The sequence below is a fragment of the Mustela lutreola genome, chromosome 10 (genome assembly GCF_030435805.1).
Source record: "Mustela lutreola isolate mMusLut2 chromosome 10, mMusLut2.pri, whole genome shotgun sequence".
Taxonomy (NCBI): Eukaryota; Metazoa; Chordata; class Mammalia; order Carnivora; family Mustelidae; genus Mustela; species Mustela lutreola.
This window is the reverse complement of record NC_081299.1, coordinates 95,355,560-95,375,337: the sequence shown is the minus strand read 5'-3', so window position 1 is coordinate 95,375,337 and position 19,778 is coordinate 95,355,560. Positions and strand designations below refer to the sequence as shown.

Sequence of the window (19,778 nt, the reverse complement as noted above, 5' to 3'; positions counted from 1 at the left end):
AGCTGCTTAACCAACTGAGCCACCCAGGCATCCCAAGAAAGTAGATTTAAATCCAACTATATCGATACTTACCTTAAGTGCTAATTAAAAGGCAGAATATATATATATGTGTGTATATATATATATATATATATATATATATATATATATATAATGTGACCATAGAAATGGTCACATTATATAAAGAAGCACGAATCAACTATATGTTGTTTCCAAAGAAATCCACTTTATATATAAACACATAAAGAGGTTAAAAGTAACACCATAATACACCATGGTACCACTAACCAAGAGAAATCTGGAGAGGCTCTATTAATATCAAAGTCAATTACAGGGCAAAGAATATTATTAAGGATAAAAAGGGTTATTTCATAGTGATAAAAGTGTCAATCAAGAGGACAGAACAACTTTAAACATTTGGAGTTTAATAGAGTATAATAATAGAGCTTCAAAATAAAGGAAGCGAAAACTCATAGAACTCTAAGAAGAAACAGACAAATCTACAATTATAGTTGGAATTTAACACCCTTCACTCAATAGTTATTAAAACAAGTAGACAGAAGTCAGCAAGTCTATGGAAAAACTGAGTAACAACCATCAATTAACTGGGCCTAATTGCTATTCATAGAACTACCCATGCCGCAAGAGAATACGTATTATTTTCGAGTACACATAGAACATTTACCAATAAACCATGAAATAAGCTCCAATAAATCCAAAAGGATTTAAATTATACAAGTGGTTCTCTAGCCACATGGAATTAAATTAGAAATAAATAATACAAAGATATTAGGAAAATTCCCAAATATTTAGAAATTAACGCACTTCTAAATAATCTGTAAGTCAAAGAAAACAGAAGGTAAATTAGAAAATATTTTGAAATAAATAAGAATAAAAATATAACATCAAAACTTGTGGACATAGCTAAAGCAGTGGTTAGAGGGAAATTTTTAGCACTAAACATTTCTACTAGAAAGATCAAAACAATGGCCTTGGCTTCTACTTTAAAAAGTAGAAAAAGAAAAGTAAACTAAGCCCAAAGCAAGCATAAGAGAGAAAATAATAAAGATAACAGCAGAAAGCAATGAAATAAAAACCGGAAAAATGATAGAGAAAATCCATGAAACAAATGCTGGTTCTTCGAAAATATCAATAAAATTGACAAACTTTGACAAAAGAGAAGACAAAGTCACTGAAGGGGGGACATTACAGCAGCTCCCATACAGACTAAATTGATAATAAGTGGATATTATTTATAACTTTGCTGATAAATTCAATAATTTAGAAGACACAGAAATATTTTGTAAGACACAAACTATCAAAGCTAAGTGAATTGAATTTCTTGTTATGAAAAAAAAAAAAAAATCTTCCCATGAAGAAAACTCTGGGGCTAGATGGCTTTACTAGTGAATTGTATCCAACATTTAAGGATGAAATATCAAGTGCCACCCAAACTCTTCCAGCACATGAAAAGACTTTCTGATTCAGTCTGTGGAACCAGTATTGCTTTCATACTGAAATCAGACAGACAGACACCAGAGGAAAAGGAAACTGTGGACCAATATCCTTCATGAAAAACATCCTTAGAATTCTTAGGAAATTAAATCTAACAAGACATAAAAAGGATAACATACATGTCCAAGTGGGATTTATCCTAGAAATAGGAACTTGGTTTACCATTCAGAACCCAACCTATAATTCATATATTAACAGACTACAAAACATAAAAACCATATCATTATATCAATCGGCAAAACCATACATAAACCCTAAACACTGAAAACTACAAAACCTTCCTGGATGAAATATTAAAAGGACCAATAAAATGGAGAGATAGATTGTTTTCATAGATTGTTAAGATTCTGTGTTGTTGAGATGAAAATTCACTCCCAAACTGACCTATGAATAACACAATACCACTCAGATTTCCAGAAGGCTTTTTTGAAGAAATTGGAAAGCTGATTTTAAAATGTATATGAAAATCCAACAAGCCTAACAGCCAAAACAACAAAGTTGGAGTTCTGATATTACTTGATTTCAAGACTGACTATAAAGCCACAACAATCCGGGGCATCTGGGTGGCTCAGGTTAGTTAAGGTTAAGTATGTGTCTCTTGTTCAGGTCATGCTCCCAGGGTCTTGGTATCAATCCTGGGTTCCTGCTTCCTGCTCAGCGGGGAGCCTCCTCCTCCTCCTCCCTCTGCTGTTCCCCCTGCTTGTGCTCTCTCTTTCCCTTTCTCTGTCTCTCTCTCCCTCTCAAGTAAATATATAAAATCTTAAAAACACACACACACACACACAACAATGGTATGAAGAAAAAGTGAACAGATTGATGAAACAGAATATAGAGTCCAGGAATAGACCCACATGTATAGGGTCAATTGATTTCAAGAAAGATGCCCAGGCAATTGAATGGGGAAATGACATCCTTTTTAACAAATGGTTCTAGAACAATTAGATAGCTAGCTATATGAAAGAATATGAACTTCAATCCTTACCTCATGCCATATATAAAAATTAACTTGAGGGGCACCTGGGTTGTTTAGTGGGTTGTGCTGCTGCCTTCGACTCAGGTTACGGTGTCAGGGTCCTGGAATTGAGCCCCTCATCGGACTCTCTGCTCAGCAGCGAGCCTGTTTCTCTCTCTCTCTGCCTGCCTTTCTGTCTACTTGTGGTCTTTCTCTGTCAAATAAATAAATAAAATCTTAAAAAAAAATAACTTGAAATGGTTCATAAACTTGAATATAAGGCTAAAACTATAAAATTTCTGGGAGAAAACATAGAGGGGCCTAGTGGTTTTGAGCTTGGCTCAAAGATTTTTTAAATATGACACAAACCCCACAAGCTATACAAGCAATAATAAGTAAATTGGCTATCTAAGAAAAAAAAAAAATCAATCTTAAATCCTTTGCCCTTCAAAAGGCACTATTAAAACAATGAAAAGGTTAGCCCCAAATTGGGAGACGGTATTTGCAGAACATATATCTGACAAAGGACTTGTAACAAAATACATAAAGAACTCCCACAACTCCTTAAGAAGATGAATAGCCCAATTAAAAAATGGGCAAAAGATTTAACAGTCACTTCACCAAAGAAGATGTACAAACATCAAACATGAAAAGATGCTCAAGCTCCTTGGTCATTAGGAATACGAAAATTAAAGCAATGAGCTATGACTACCTAGCCACAGAATCTTTAAAAATTAATGCAACTCACCATTCCAAGCATTGGCAAGTTCCATTTAGAGGACCTGGAACTTTTACTCATTACTGGTGGAAATGTAGAGTGGTGCAATTATTTTACAATTTTGTTTTGGCAGTTTCTGAAGAAGCTATGTATATATCGACCATATGACTCAGTCATTCCATAACCAAGTATCTATCCAAGAAAACATATTGCCTTCATATAAACTTGAATGTGAATGCTTATGGCACTTTTGAATGTAGTAGTCCCAGACTGGAAACAATCTAGATGCCCATCAATAGAGGACTGCATACCGAATTTGTGACAGATTCATGCAGTGAGATTCTACCCAGCAATAACAATGAATGAACTACTGATACATGAAATCACCTGGATGAATGTCACCATAAGCAGCCTGATAGAAAGGAGCCAGACAAAAAAGAGAGTGCCTTTACTGCATGACCCTCTTTCTACACTTTTCTAGAAAGTACGGACTATAATGACAGAGGGCAAATCAGTAGTTAGTGGGTAGAAGTGGGCGGAAAGAGATTACAAAGAGATATGAGGAAAATTTTGGGGGGACAGGGATATGTTACCTTTTTAAAAAAATAGAATATTGTTTTTTGGGGGAGGATTTATTTATTTACTTTTAAGTAATATCTATGCCCAACATGGGCTCAAACTCATGACCCCGAGATGCTCTCCTGACTGAGCCAGCTATGCACCCTGGATATGTTATCATGATTGTGGTGATGGCTTCACACGTGCATACATAGGTGAAAACTCATCAAATTGTATACTTTAAATGTGTGAAGTTTACTGCATGTTAATTATGTACTTCAAAAGGGTATAAAACAAAAGGAATTAATTTTGGCGTGCTATTGGCTATACACCCAAACATACTTCTGAAACAATCTTGCCAAGGGGGTATAGCTCAGTGGTAGAGCATTCGACCGCAATTAGTCTTGCCCTGAACAATGTTATCTGATATATGCATTTCATTTCATTCCATTCATTTGGAAATATACTCTGATCACGATCTACTAAGTTGAGTTCATAATTCCCTACTAGGTTGATACCTATAGTTTGAAAAACACTGCTTTTAAGATCTGTTTGAAAAACACATGGCTTGAGCCCAAAACAGTCCCTTAATGACACTGACAAGCCCCCATGAGTTAGTTCCTATGTCTTTTTTTTTTTTTTTTTTTAAGATTTATTTATGTATTTGAGAGGGGGCAGGGAGGAGCAGAAGGAAAGGGAGAGACCATCTTCAGCAGACTCCATGCTGATCACGAGGATCCCAGGGCAGGGCTCCATCTCTTGACCCAAGATCACCACCTCAGCTGAAACCAGAAGTCAGCTGCTTCACCACCTGTGCCACCCAGGAGCCCTAGTTCCTAGGTCTTTATCACCAATGGTCCTCCTCTTCTGTTAATGTGGTGACAAATTATAGAGTCTTAAAGTAGACGGCCTAAGCTTTCAAATTCTTGTTCTGGAGACCGAGATCAATTCTTACCCTTTTACCGCCATCTTCCTACCTCCTCCTTTGGAGTTGGTTGATTTTAGGACCTCAGATTGAAAATTCTTGGGTGACGGCTCTGGTCAGGAGGAACACTATGGGGAGCTCCCAGGGGACAGTGAGATGGCAGCCGCTGATGCACAGTTACAACAGTCATGCTAGCAAGGGTAGCAGCCGCTGCTAGCTATCATTTCCCTCATAAAGGAAAGCAAACAGGCTCCGGCTCTAAACCGGCCCTTTGTGATGACTTATTTAGCTCCCTGAAGAATTTACTTTGAGTTGTTTTCCTGCCTATGCATGAAGGAGGCCATATGGAAAGTAGCTCCTGTTTCCTAACACACAGTTCACTGACAGTAGTAAGTAACTGTGTGTCTGTGCCCAGCGGGGTCCAGCTAAGAGGAGGGAAAAGCTAGAGAAGAGAATGGATGGAAGAAACCTAGGCTTGGGGTAGTTTCAGCTCGGCCATGGATTCGTGTTCTTGCGTGCAACCTTGTAGTGATGAAGGTGGCAGTCTGTCTTCAATGACACATCTTTCTGTGTCTCAGGAAGTGGTGTCATTTGCAAATTCAGTGCATTTGACGTCCATAAAGATTTTTAATTAGAATCTGGAACAAAAAGGAGTTGAAACTCAGGCAGAATTTGGAATTGTGAGTCTGGACCCTGCCTTTTTCTAGACAGTAGCCAAAGACAGGCATCAGAAAGAGCTGCCCTTATGTGTCCCCAGGACCTCAGCCTTCCCACGGTTCCAGAAGGACCTACCGACCGGTACAGTGGATCCCAAGCCAAGCTGGGTGGCCCATTCAGGAGACGTGGGGTCGTGAAGGAGAGCTTGAATTCCTAGGCTTAGCAGAGCGGCCGGGGTCTCAGTTGATTTAGCTCCAAAAATCTAAGATCTGGATTCTGCTCAGAGAAGTAGTTGCCTGAGGCTGTAAGTTCAGAATTTGAACATTCTTTGGGGCGAGGAGTCAGAGTATATTGATACTGTTTCTTCTGGGCAAATAGATTTCGGTGTCAAGTTGATACCTTCCTTATTTAGAACCAGGAGAGAGCATGATATCATGACAAATACTTGGTCTTGGTATCAAGCAGACGTTGGTTCAGATGGTGTCTCCGCTGCCTGCCAGCCCGTGACCTTGAATAGATCATTTAACCTCTCTGAACTTCAGAGTTCTGGTTTAGAGTGGGAGTTCTCAACCGGGAGGGATTTCGCTCCTTTTCCCCCCACCCTTCCACGGGAACATCTGGTGGTCTCTGGAGACACCAATGACGTCATGACTTGGCGGTGAGAGGTGCCGCCAGAATTTAGTGGGAAAGGCCGAGGATGTTCTAAACATCCTACAGCGCACACATAGCGTCCCCACAGCAAAGAATTGTCTGGTCCAAAATGTCAACAGAACTGAGGTTGAGAAATCTTCGTTTAGAGGTAATGTATGCAAAATGTCCGGCATCCACTAGGTAGATGCTGAGTTGGTGGTCGTTTTCATTCGGTGTGGCAGATGGAAACCCAGATTCTAGGGAGGCAAGGATCATGCAAGTTTGTCTGAGGTTCAGGAACCGTCCCCAGTAAGCCCACTGAGAGCTACTGTGGGTGTAGCAAAGAGGTTCAAAGCAGTGGCTTTGGAGCCAGCCAGCCTGTGTCCGAATCCTGGATCTACTGTTCACTGCTTGTATCATCCTGGGCAAGTCACTTAACCACACACTATAAAGTGTGATAATGTTACCTGCCTCAGGAAGGACAGGTGTGCCTTGCACAGCAACTGCTCATCCAATACTTGCTATTGTTTGGAGGGAAATAAATACGGAGCAGATGCCAAGAGGAGCCCTGACTGAGTAAGAAACGGAATTTTTGGAGAGGAAGCACGGAGGGGAGCACAAACCAAACATAGATGGGTAATTGACACAGCGGCAGAAAGTTCATCAGGCCGCTAATGACCCATGCTGCTGCTGGGCAAGAGGCCAGATGTTTGTATCATCTCACTGAATTCCCTTGATGACTCTTTTGAAATGGCTTCTATTAACCTAGTTTGGTCTTCTTTCACAGACACGGAAACAGGTTCTAAGCAATTCAAATAGCTTGCCCAGACTCTCTCAGCCTTCAGGCTAGAGCTGGGGTTTTGGATCTAGGTGTCTGGATCCAACCTGTGTTGCTGTGGGCTGAAGTTCAGAAGTGCTCAACGTAGGGCCAGTTCCAGGATATAAAACACTCAGCCAGCGGGGGTTCCCCGTGTTCAGGAAAGGAAGAAGAATGGAGAGCCAAGCTTCCCTCTCTCTCTCTCTTTCTCTCTCTCGGCAGCCTAAGAGGGGATGTGGATGGTTAGGTTACTCAGTGTTGGTGCTTTCTGCCATGAGGAGAGATTTTCTAGAGGATTCCTGAGCTGCCCCTCCCCTCACTAAATGTTTCATGAGGCTAGTGCCGTGAGCGTGTGGGTGCACGTGGGAGCTTTTGTGTGCAGCAAGATGAGACCCCAAGAGCCTGGGACTGAGCAGCCAGCAGACCCAGGAGAATGTTCCTGGTAGAAGCTGTGCCCCTTGCTCTAAACAAGCAGCTGTGTTTACAAGAGAGGTGGAAATGGTGCCTAAAAATAGCCAAGAGACCTGGATGTGTCCCAAGACAGGCCACGTGAAGGGGTCCCACGCACGGAAGCTCAGGGCCAGGGCTGTGAAGTAGGTGTTGTTTCATGGCTCTCTGGCTTTGCTGGGGGTCCCCTTCACTCCAGACGTTGCACCTGCTTGCGCCCAGAAGGCCATTGGGCAGACCTCCCCAGCGGTTGGCCCAGCAGAAGCCGAGGAGGGGCGTGGCACAGGCCACAGGGCCTCGGACCCATCTACTGCCCTGTGTGTCCTGCAGGGGGCTGCGTTTTTCTCCCCGGGGCAAAAACTCTCTCCCACGTTCACTAACGTGGTTTTTTAACTAGAGGAGAGGAAACAGATGCTGGCTGGCCGGACGTCTCCGCGAGCACACGGTTTTGGCAGGGAGCTTGCTAAGGCTGATAAGGACACAGAGTGTGCTCCCGGATGGGCCTCTGCCAATTCGCTTTCGGGCCTTTTGGAGGTTGCCCTGAGCCACCACCATCGGAACCTGGCTCCTTCCCAAGCCCCTCCACACAGCTGACCGGGAGGAGGGTTATTTTTAAACTGATCTTTGTGACTTCCTCTTGGCCTTCCCCCTTGCTCTCCTCTCTCAGAGACCCTGAGAGCAGTTTCCTGCCTGGGCCCACGGGAACACTGGTGACAATGATGCGTGCAGGGTTTTTGGGAGGTGAGGGCTGGCTGTGCAGGGCAGGGACATGGCCTGGGGCCGGGATGCATAGTGCTGGGGGTGGGGGCGCGGGGTGCCACAGCGGGTCGACAGGACTGTCACAGGACTCTTGGCTTCAGGCTTAAATGCTGGGAGCAGGGGGCTGCTCCCAGAGTGGTCATCCAGTAGGGGTCATGTGAAACCTGCTGTTCCAGAGCTCTCCAGGGCCACGTAGAAGGGTACAAATGCCCTGAGCCTGGTCATCACCCTGCTGATCCCATGGGGGGGCTTCCTGGGCTGTGCTGACCAGAACAGCACTCCTTTGCCGTCTGCGGGGAACACCCCTGCAGTGGGCCTTGGCTTACAGAGTCCTGGGGGAGCGCGTCTGGCTGGCTGTACCCCCAGCGTCTTCAGAATCTGTCATGGATCAATCACACTGATGGTCCCAGCCCCAACACCCCCAGCCATAGAGGAGGAGAGCTTCGCTGCTGGCATGGGGGCTTCTGGGGGCTGCCTGAGAGACACATCCTCTCACAGGGGCCCCAGAGCTCTGGGGCTTCTGCCCCTGGCTTCCTCCAGTTCCCAGACCCCCAGCCAGGCAGCTCAGGGGCAGCCATGGAGCCCAGCAGCGGCCCCAAGAAGGGGCCCATTGCCTTGGGTGCAAGCGAGCACCTTTGTCATCTGCTGGGACGGACAGCACCTCCGCTCCCACTGGGGAATACACAGCTCCTGTCCTCTCCCCACCTCTTGGGCTGGCCTGAAGCTAGGACCTGAAAACACCTCTCAGCCGGTGACTCCTTTTTCCATCAAAGAAGCAGGGCTGAGGACAGCCATGGAGCGGTTTGGGAAGCAGATGATTCCTCTCCCACACAGGGGGAAACCCAGGCTCAGTCCTTACCAGGAGGTGACCCCTGATTCTGCAACCCCCATGAAATCGGGTGGGAAGAGCCAGGCTGCGTCCCATGGGCCAGTCTCCATGTGATGCTCGGGAAGCCCTTTCCAGGTTAGAGTCTGGGTCAAGAACTAGGCCTTCACTCTGGAGATTCCCTCTTTAGGGGACACATGGACCCGGGGGGCATCTCTCTGTCGAATTCAGAATTCTAGATGCTCAGCCTCTGTCAGTCACCCATGGAGAGTGACACCCCACCCCCCTCAGGGTTGTGGGGGGAGGGAATGGGCTGCTGAGACAGGAGCAGCAACGCCCTCCCTCCTTACCCTTTCGAAATGTCAATGTCACCTTCCTTACCTGCGCCAAGCAGTTGTGATGGAAACGATGGGCCCAGTGACATGGCCGCGGCCAGGACAGAAGGAGAGTGTGTGACAGAGCCCTTATCGTGGCGCCAGGTCCACAGCAGCCCACGAGAGGGCTCGTGGCGATGCCTGCGCTCCTGCCCGGGACACCCCCAGCCTGGCTTCCTGCACACAGTAGGCAATGGACCCTTGTTATGTTTTCCCCTTCCTTCCTCAACAACTTGAGGGGAGGTGACAGGGTCGGGTGCCTGTGTGTGCACCCTACCACACTCCACACATACAGCGAGAGGTGGTGGTGCCAGGTGCTAGTTTACTTATTTATTTATGTATTTTAACATTTATTTACTTATTTGAGAGAGAGAGGGAGAGAACACGCATCCGCGTGCATGAGAGAGAAGGGGCAGAAGGAGAGAGAACCTCAAGCAGACGCCCCAGTGAATACGCAGCCTGACGCAGGGCTCGAACCCACGACCCTGAGATCATGACCTGAGCCCAAACCAAGAGTCAGATGCTCCAAGGACTGAGCCACCCAGGTGCCCCTCTGTGCCAGACACGAGTCTAGACTTGGCTTCTAACTCCTTCTATCTATTCCGTCTGAGGGCTTTTGCTGTCCCTTATGAAACAGGGAGTTGGGCCCATGGCTTTCTACGATCCACTTACAGACAGAATTCCAGACGTAAAATGATATCTGTGAAACGGCACGCACACGCTCTCTCCATTTCGTCGCAACACAGCGGAGCTGATCTCCCGCAAGGAAAATCAGGAGAAACTGTGTGGCTGGCAGCCGTCCTTGGGCCTGACCCCAAGACCCGGCCGCCTGTCTTTCCTGCTCAGATGTGGCACTGCCCTCCTCCCTGAAGGTCACGCACCTTCCCCACAATGCCTCTCCCACTGCCTCCCCGCCGCCCCACCCGGGCCGGTGGCTACCCTCGCCTCCCTACAGATGTTTCCAGTTTCTAGACGGCACGGAGTTCACGTGGGTCATTTATTTGTTCCGTTTGCTCAGAAAGAACAGCCAGCATTATGGGCAGGAAACGGAGACGGTGCCAAGTGCAGGATAACACAAAAAGCCCTAGTCATGGGCACTGGGCAGGGTGGCGTCTGGGGGAGGGGAGGAGCGCGGGCTGGATTGTCTCGCAGTGACCTAGAGTTCTGCTGTCCCGGCCCAAGTCATGGTCCCTGAAGCGAGGTCCAGCTTTCCTCTGGGAAGGGCCAGAGAGGGCCAGCGGACTCATGGTGGAGGGACAAAGACGGAATGAGATGCTATCTCGAAGGCTGGGAGTGGCTGCCGCCTGGCCCCAGAGGCTGAACCTTGACCAAGAACAAATTCTGTTTGTTTGTTCCTTCGAAATCAGGAAAGATCGCTGCGTTAATGAAAGACTAAATGATGTTCAGCATTTAAGGTCGAGAGCAAATACAAACAAATGTAAAGCAAATGAAATCGTGGGCCTCCCGTGGCCCCGGATGTTTGCCATGCAGCTGTTTCTGCAGGAGTCGGGTGTGTGTCCAGCCACCTCTCACCATGCGTAGGAGGGGCTGCCCTTCATAGCAGGTGGAGAGCGCCCTGTGATCTGCCGGGGCTTCCAGAATGAATGGCACATGAGACACAGACACTCTGGTTATTGCTCTGGATAACCCAGCTCTGGAAACCCTCGCTTTGAGAGCTTCCCCAGCGGAAGAGGAGGCTTTTAGGGGCTAGCGAGCTGGCAGGCTGCCCTTCCCCAGCCCCAGCGGAGTCACAGGTGGCTCTGTGGGTGAGCCCACTGAGCAGGCCTGTGGATGCTTTCCTGGGCAAGCAGGTGCTGCTCCCAGTGTAGACAAACCACTCAGAATGGGGTCAACAAAGCACTTCCTGGCAAGCAGGAAGAAGAGAGGTGTTACCGCCTCCCGAAGTCTCCTTTGGACACGTCCCATTGCTGAAGCCAGGAGCATGTTGTGGGAGATTGGACCAGAAAAGAGCCCCTTGGGTGAGAGACTGAGAGGCAGCACTGGAGAAAACAGGCCCCTGGGGCACATCTTTATGGGCCTGAGGCCTGTCCTGAGTGAAGCACTGGGCCAGGAGCTGGAGGGAGCCTGGAGGTGAAGCCTGGCCCCCTCCCTACCCTAGGGCCCTCACACACACTGTGCAGGGGTGTGAGCCAGCACCGGGGCCCACTAGCCCCTGTAACACCTGTTGTGCCTGTAGTCACTTCACCTGGGCTCCCCTCAGGTATCTTTGTCATCGACCAGAGGGGCAATGAAGACACGGAGAATAAACAATTTGTTCAACATCTTCATGTAGAAACAATTTAAAACAAGAGAGATGGGTTTGCCTTGAAGCCCCTGGCGGGACCTGATAGTGAATTCTCCCTAGGAGCTCGTGGGTCAGAGCGCCCGGGAGCAGGCCTCCCGCTGCGTGGAGAGGCCTCTGGCTATGGCTGAACCCACTGTTGGCCCATGAGCGAGGATCCACGGGCAGACTGCCAGGGGTCAGGAGCAGCAATGAAAGAAGGAAAGACCAACTGTGGGGGGAGGTCCCAGGCTGTTCAGAGAGATGCAGACCGGGGGACCAAAGAGCCAGCAAAATAGAACAGGGAGGGAGCCCCTCCAACAGGGGACTTGGAGAATCAGCCCCAAGGAAACACAGGAACCCGGAAGCACGTTTTAATGAATTCCCAGCCGAATGGATGCCTAACTGTTTCTGCAAGGGAAGAAACCTGGCTGCTTCTCCAGGTCTGACCTTGAACTAGCCACTCTGGGCACCAGTTTCCTCCAATGTGCGGTCCCTCCCCAATTCCTGGTCCTGCAACCGCCGGCCCCCCCACCCCGCCCCCCTCCATGGAGCACGGTGACCCAGTCACCATACTTTGTGAGTCCTGTGCCCTCGTGTGTCCGACCAAACCAGCCAGGGGGCAGAGGCAGTTTGAGGTCCTGCAGAGAGACCGGTGACCAGTAGGTGTGCATAAACTGGTTCTGATTGTGTAGTGGGAATGAGCAGAGTAAGGCAATGGACAGTATGTGTGTGAGTAAGTGTTGAGTGTGTGTGTAAAGGGCACACTTTAGACATATTACAGAGATGAATGCCATGGGCCGTCCCAAACTATGAAATGTGATGGAGCTATCAGTCAGTCTCTCCCAAGGCCCCTTTCCGGAGGCCCTAACCGATCACATGCTGTTTTCCATCTGAACTGGTTCGAGGTTGACGTTAGATGCAAAAAAAAAACCCATTTTTTTCTGAGCAAGTGGTCTCCTTGCTGCCTCCCGATTCCTTGCTGGATGTTGAGAGTGTGATCAGCGCTCCTGGGGGTGGAGGAGCAGCCAGACCCCAAGGTCAACGCATTATGCGTTCAGCGAGGATTTACCGAGGGTGCCCTTTGTGCCTGGTATTATTTTAGGCTCTTGGTACTCCGAGGACAAGGGCAGTGGGAGGGAGATCTAAAGATGAATCAGGTATAATTTCTTACGGAATTTGCTTTGGGACTTTACTAGCTCGTGGGAGAAGTAGTCAAGTAAATAAATAACTATGAACAGTGTTGTAAGTCCTCAAAGGGAGGAACATGTCAGCAGATGTGGGTGTACAGAGGAGGAAGCTATTAACTCAGTCTGCTAGTGACTTCCATCCTTTGTGGAGTAGGCGGGGTGTACATAAATCAAAATAAAGTCTACCTGAGGGAAATCATAATATCACACCCTACACAGCACCAGTCCTAGGGTGTTTACGATGCGCTAGAGTATGCGGGATAGCAGTGCTCCAAGCTGCTGACCGAAAAGCTCTCCTCAAAGAGCTCAGTTATCTCCAGGGGGCATTTTCTGTCGCCTCATTTTTTTTTTTCTTTTGCCTGGAGTGATCATCTAAAAGACCATTGTGGGGGCACCAGGGTGGCTCAGTCGGTTAAGTGTCTGCCTTCAGCTCAGGTCATGATCCCTGGGTCCTGGGATCTAGCCTCACATCTGGCTCTCTGCTCAGCAGGGAGTCTGCTTCTCAATCTGCCTCTCCCTACCCCCTCGTGCTCTCTCTCTTGCTCTCTCTCTCAAATAAATAAATCTTTAAAAAAGATAAGATTGTGGACTACTTGTTGAGGAAGAGAACTTCACCCTGAAGTCAGGAAGTTCTTGAAGACAAGAATCTTTGTGCAACACCAGGAAGAATCACCTTACAGGGGCGCCTGGGTGGCTCAGTAGGTTAAAGCCTCTGCCTTCAGCTCAGGTCATGGTCCCAGGGTTCTGGGATCGAGCCCCGCATCGGGCTCTCTGCTCCTCAGGGAGCCTGCTTCCTCCTCTTTCTCTGCCTGCTTCTCTGTCTACTTGTGATCTTTGTCTGTCAAATAAATAAAATCTTTAAAAAAAAAAAAAAAGAATCACCTTACAGACCTACCTTGGAAATAAACGCCAGGGCTCCTTCTAACGTTAATTGTATGTATTTATTATACCCTGCCTACTTCCAAAAAGGATGGGAGGTCCCTCCCAGTCGGAGAATATGGCACGACAGTCGCTCACACTTGGGGAGCAGAGGGATGGCAGGTAGCCTAAAGACGCAGGGGAAAGTCTCCCAAAAGCGTGGTCACGAAGACAGAACACCGGCTCCGAGCCTCTTCGCTGCCTTGGCAAAGCTGAATTACACAGAGCCTCGCACGAAGCGATGACACAAAACAGGCTGGTTTAGGAAGAAAAGCAACCTCTCTGCCAGCCCTAAACTCCTCGGTGAAGTTTACGCCAGGAAACTTTCTCTAAGGAGCATGGCAACAGATCGCTCTCCTCAGTCGTGATGAAATGCTGGGATATACTTCCTATGAAAGCTTTCTGTATTTACCCTTAATAAAAAGCAGAGAGGATCAGGTTACCTGGGAAGGCATTTAGGGAGATGCTGCTGTCTAATCACAGACTGGAGGAAGGAGCAGCACACGGAGAAGGCAGAGGGGTGCCAGCTGCCCACCCAAACCCCAAACCACCATCTTCTCAGCTGAGCTGGGGAGCAGACAATCGACAAGATAATGCACTGCTCCTGTTTCTCCCCAGCTCGCCTGACCCGTGACACAAGACTTACCCAGTAGAGCACCGAAGAATGTCTGCCTCCAATGACAAGCTGGGTTTTGGTATAACTGAGGTGGAACTGCGCTGGGAAGAGCCACGGCTTTGGAACCAAGGGTAGACTTGGGTCTGGGCCCCAGCTCTGTCATTTACTGCTGGTGTTGCCAAGAGTAAGTCACTCATTTGTCACCATGCCTGTTTCCTCATCTGTGGAACGGATCTAACAGTCCTTACCTACAAGGTGTTGGTGTTCTCTCACACTGTCACGATCATAGATACGAAAGGCCTTGTGGAGTAGGAGGGAAGACCGCCCACAGAGCAGAAGAGGGAGGTTACGTATCTCTTGCTTTGTTCCCAGTTCATTACGGAGTGTCATCGCATAGGTTAGGTACAAGGTTTAAAAGAAAAATGGGTTGGGGGGCAGGATATGGCCCCGCTGTAGACATTTAGGATCAGCGGTTGTCCTGTCCTACCCGTTCATTCGTTCCTGCACTTTCTGGAGTATAGATAAAGGCAATGTGGGTCAACGCCAGGATCTACAGTTGGCGCCCGAGACCTGCCCCACGTTGGGATTTGAGAAGACACCTGACGGGTGCGGGTGATCAGAAGCCTGCCGTTAAGTTGAAGACATTAAAGGTGCTTTGAGAAGTTGCAGACTCTGAAAGGCAGGAGGCGGGACCAGCAAGACTGGCCACAGAAAGGAGAGGACTGGGCGGAGACTGGCAGGTGCTAATGGAGGGACCAGGGACAGGGGGCAGCTAAGCATCCCTGTGGGACCACCTCACCTGGAAGGCCCTCTTCTGGTCTTCTCCGACCTGCCCTGAGGTGAGGAGGCGGCGGGCTCTGAGCAGACCACCCTCCCCCCCCCCACCTCTGGGGCTCAGTGTCTTCTGCTGTGAGCCCAGATGAGTAACGTGGCCCCACAGGGTGATTTTGTTCATTGAGTGAAGTGGAGCGAGCGTGTGAGTAGCTTCGCACACACTAAAGAAAAATGCAGATACTGGCTTTACTGGAATACTCACAAATCTCAAAGTAGAAGCAGCTTCTCAACCTTCTTGAGGCAAGAGGAGTGAATTTAGTACTGCCCAGAAATTCACCACGGGATCGGCTTGAACTTGGGCAGGGGGCAATCTGTTGTTGTTTCCCTTGCCCTCGGTTCTCAATTCCTTCATGTTCTGAACCATCTGAGGTCTCTGGCTAAACGGTGCTGGAAGGGGGTGCCACCAAGTGCTCCCTTCTGGTTTTTCTCTGAGCTGCTTCTCAGCTTGGCTCTCATCCTGAGAGGCTGTGGGAATGTGTTGCCACCTGGTGGTCATTGCTGAGCATAGCGCCCCAGCCGGGGCTCCCCAGTAAGCCTGTCAGACACTTGAAGCTGGTGCCGGGAAGCCTCTAGCCGCTGAGACTCTTGCTTGCTGGGTGCCTACAACCTGGACAAAATTTAGAGTTAGCTGAACTCTTCTCTGGACTCTCTGTTAGGGCCTGGAGGCCTCTGACACGTGCGGTGTCAGTGGGGGTCTGGTGGGTGGCGCGTTTAATCAGGGAGTTCCCCTTTGCTGAGCAGGATTTCCTGTTGCTCCCAGTGCAGGAACCTTGAACTCTCCCTCCCCCTTGCACTGGCTCTGAGTGAGCCTCCTGAAATCAGGCTATAAGGCCTCAGGAATCCCTGGTTCCTTCTTGGTCAAACCCATGTGGATCACTTCCCTAGTATGAAGCCCCCTGGGGACAGCGGCTCCAGATCAGCCCCTGGAGGATGGTTTCTGGAGAGCCCAGCCTCCTGCTGCTGGGCTGAGAGCAGGATAAGGAGGGGAACCAGGAGAGGCCGCTTTCTTGGCCATCTCGCTCTTTCTAAGCCTCCATTGCTGCCTAGCAAGCATGAAGCTCTGTAAAAATATAAGCCTTTGGGGAAGTGGTGATGGGGCCAAGAGGAAGCGAGCAAACTGGTTTTGGGCAACTCTGCAGACAGCCGTGGAGGCAGTGTGAGCCAGCCCCAAGCAGAAGCCACTGCCTCCCACCTGCCAGACATCCTGTCTCAGCAGCAGCCTGGGCCAGTTCTCAGTCTCTACAGGTCTCCCCCCTCCCCGGGGTTCCTGGGTGCTTGCTGGGCTCTCCAGGCTTGTCTGGGAAGCTGCAAAGGAGCTCAACGGCTCTCTGGCCAGCCTGTCATGAAATTAAGCAGAACCAGGGCAAGGTTGCCTCCCTGTGGCTGAGCTGTGTCTAGGTGGCTGAGCTGTGTCCAGGTGTGTCAGGCCATGGTTTGGGATGGGCGAGGCCTTTCCCCCAGGACTCCAGATGCTTTTCCTGTGGTTTAGCTTGACGGATCTTCCCTGGTTCTTGCCTCTTCCACGGAGTCCAGGTTCTTTCAGTGAAACTGACACACACACAGACGCCCCCTTCTTTCAGGTGGGGAAATTCCCTGAGCCACGTCTCCCTTGTAATTTATTTTATTATTAAAAAAATATATTTTTGGCACTCCGGCCCAGTGAAAGATTTTCTTTCTGTCCCAGAGCTCCCCTTGGAGCCCCACCAAGTGGCCCGTTGTATCCTCCCCCTTTTTGGAACTCAGAGCAGGTGCCAGACCTACAAGGACTCTGTGCTCTCTTCCCACAGTCTTGGTCCCTCTTCCTTTTCCAGGCGTGAGTTTAGGACGTCCGATGGATAATATGGCATCAACAAGTCTGGGGTTGCCTTGCGCTTGTGAAAGCTTCCCACAGTTGTTCACTTGCCCATTCATTTACTGAAGACCTGAGCCTGAGTTTGAACGCTGGCTCTGCCACTTCCTGGCTGCGTCACCTGGGGCCAATTACGTCACCTTTCTGAGCCTTAGTTGCCTCCGCAGTGATTATAGTGTCTATTTCATTGGAGTGTTGGATAAGACCATGAAAGCAAAATGTTCAGCACTCTAGATGGTATAAAGGAACGTACTCAACAGGCCCCAGCTGATTTAATGGTCTTCTGTAACCAGTGCCAAGCTGATGCCCTCTGGTTCACTGAGGTGTGTTCATATTCATTCATTCAGCAAAAATATACTTGAGCACCTGCCATCTGCCAGGCTCCGTGGTGGGGCTAGAAATGAAAAATGGAGGTCACTACGCTTCAGGAGCTTGCAAGATCACAGGGGAGAGGGGCTTATAAACACAACATGGGGAGGGGATGTCTGGGAAGTTCTCTTTGGGGTCCCATCTGAGAATACTCTTGAAGGGAAAGTGCTTGTGTTCTAGATGGACGTGAGGAGAAGGGCTTTCTGAGCTAGGTGCACAGGGGAAGGAAGTGAAAGCTCAGTGGTGCTTGCGGTTTCGGGGGAAGGGGGCTCCAGGCACCAGGAGCTGCAGAAGCTGGGAGACCCCCCCCCCCCATCGCGAAGGGTGGGATATGAGACTCTGCCATTCCAGGGAGGTTGGACTTGACCTGAGGGCTACACGGAGGCTGAGGGGACTTGCATCTGGGTGTGGCTCTGGGGGCTGAGGTGGTCTCTCCCTGAAAGATAAGGGAAGTTACCCAAGAGCAGCTGTGGCATGTCTGAGTGTGGTTGGGGGTGGGGGTGGGGGTAAGCAAGATGGCCATCTGCCCTGGCCTCTCTGTCTTCTTTTCCAGGCTGCCTTCTGGAGCTCCATCTGGAAGGAAATGTTGCCTCAGGGCCAATCTTAGGCCAAAATGCTAAGTAACCGTGGAAACCTGTCTTCTTATCCCTCCAGTCACCTCCCTGAGCAGGGATGGGCTCAGGCCTGCCGTGCTCATGGAGAGGAAATTTCCAGAGAATTCCCAGGTGGGAAGAGGTGGCTAGGTCAGATGCCCTAAGCATGTCCCCTGCCTCTCCTTTCCCCCCTGGATTATTCTCTCACAGGCTATCCTGCACCAATCACACTGTTCTTATCACTGGTGCTGGGTCACAAAGCCCTCTCCTTGGTGTCTCTAACCCAGCTGAGATGGGCTGTTTCCGAAAGAACTCACCTACCTCCTAAAGGAGGGTGAAAGGGGTTAAGAATCTGCAAGCACAGCGGTCAGGTTTCCAGCTCCAGCTGTCCAATCCTTCCCCAATGCCTGGGTCCCCTTCCTGTGGCTGGATCCGTGGCTCAGTTTCTTTCCTGGCCTCTGCCGTCTTACCCTGTGCCCTGTTTCTGGCCCATAACCCCACAGAGGCCCCCATCTCTCTCTCTCTAAGTGCAGGAACTGTCCGTCCTCTGACCAGCTCTCAAACGTGGAGCAAAGCTATGAGGCTGACCTGGAGCGGCCCAAGCCCCCCAGGAATTCACTCCTTCCCTGTCCTTTTACCCCTACCGGGCAACACGACTCGAGTCGTCCCTACAGCAGACAGTCTCTCTCTCACATAGGGCTGTTTGGTACTACCCGGTGGCAAGGGGCTGAAGGGGAGGGTGCATTTTTTTTTTTTAATTTTTCTTAAGCGCGTTATCAAGATTCAGCGATTGCTTTCCGGCGACTTCTTTCGGTAGCACGCATCCTCCTCGAAATGGCTCTCTGTGACTTCCTTCTCCGAAGCAGAGATAAAGAAAGCAGTTGCAGTAGAAACTTTGATGAGAAGTCACGCTGAGGGCTGGCAAAACTTCCCAAGCTCCCAGGGCGCAGGGATGCGGGCATAGTGAGCGCTGGAGAATGCCAGAGCGACAGAGATGCGTTTGCTGCGCTTGCCCGTCTGGGGCTGGGGGTGGGGGGAGGTTCACCCAGAGGGAAGCGGCGAGTCTAGAAGGCATGAACCAGGGATTCAGGCTTCAGGGATGGACAAGGACTCATCCCCAACGGCGATGAGGTGGGGAAGCAGAGGACGATGCACAAGCCGCAGCCCAAGGCATCTCCCCAAGGCCCTGGAGAGGGTGTGTTGAATTTTCATTTGGGTGCTACATAGATTGGTATTTAAGGCAAATGTTATAGACCCTTCAATCCACAGTGCTGGCTCAGGTCCACCTACCCCTTCCTCTAAATCACCCTTTTGGGCAGGACTGAGACACCCATGAACTTCGTGGATCTTAAGTCCCAAATGCTTGTAAGTGTCTGGTTTCCAGAAGTTGCAGCCCAGGTGAGCGACTTCCAGGAAAGCAGGTTTCTTCCTCTTTTCCAGCAGGTGGTGTGGTGGCGGTTGGGGGGGGTAGTGGATCGGGGTGGGGGGGGTATGCCATGTGGGAATGTGAGCCTATGGCCCTTTCTCTCCTTTCTGCCTGACCGGTCATCCTTTCGTCCTGTAGTTCCTCAAAAAGGTTTGTCACCGGATGGTTGCTGGGGTGAGGGCATGTGAGATGTTGGTGGGTGTGCCTCCCCCCACCCCCGCCAAGGGAAACATAGAGTCAGCAGATATGCTTCCGGGAGGTGCTGAATTTTCTGTCCTTCTAAGCAGGAGATCTTAGCTTGTTCCTTTGTCAAAGGATCTTTGATGCAAAAGCTGGGTCCCAGCTGCGCCTGACCAAGAGTCAATCCATGCTGCCCAGTTCCCAGGGCTTGCTGCTTTGCACTGTTTTATTCTGTCCAGGCTGCTGTAACTGAATACCAAAGACTGGGTGGCTTACAAGCCATAGAAATTTTCAGTTCTGGAGGCTGGAAAGCCCACGATCAAGGTACTGGTAGATCTGGTGCC

At 49.5% G+C, this 19,778-nt stretch overlaps 1 protein-coding gene across 5 annotated transcripts in view; it reads left to right on the top strand.

The window, feature by feature from the left end:
- TMIGD3 (transmembrane and immunoglobulin domain containing 3) overlaps nucleotides 1–19,778 on the top strand; it is a 65,871-nt gene that overhangs the window by 29,649 nt on the left and 16,444 nt on the right. The window lies entirely within an intron of this gene.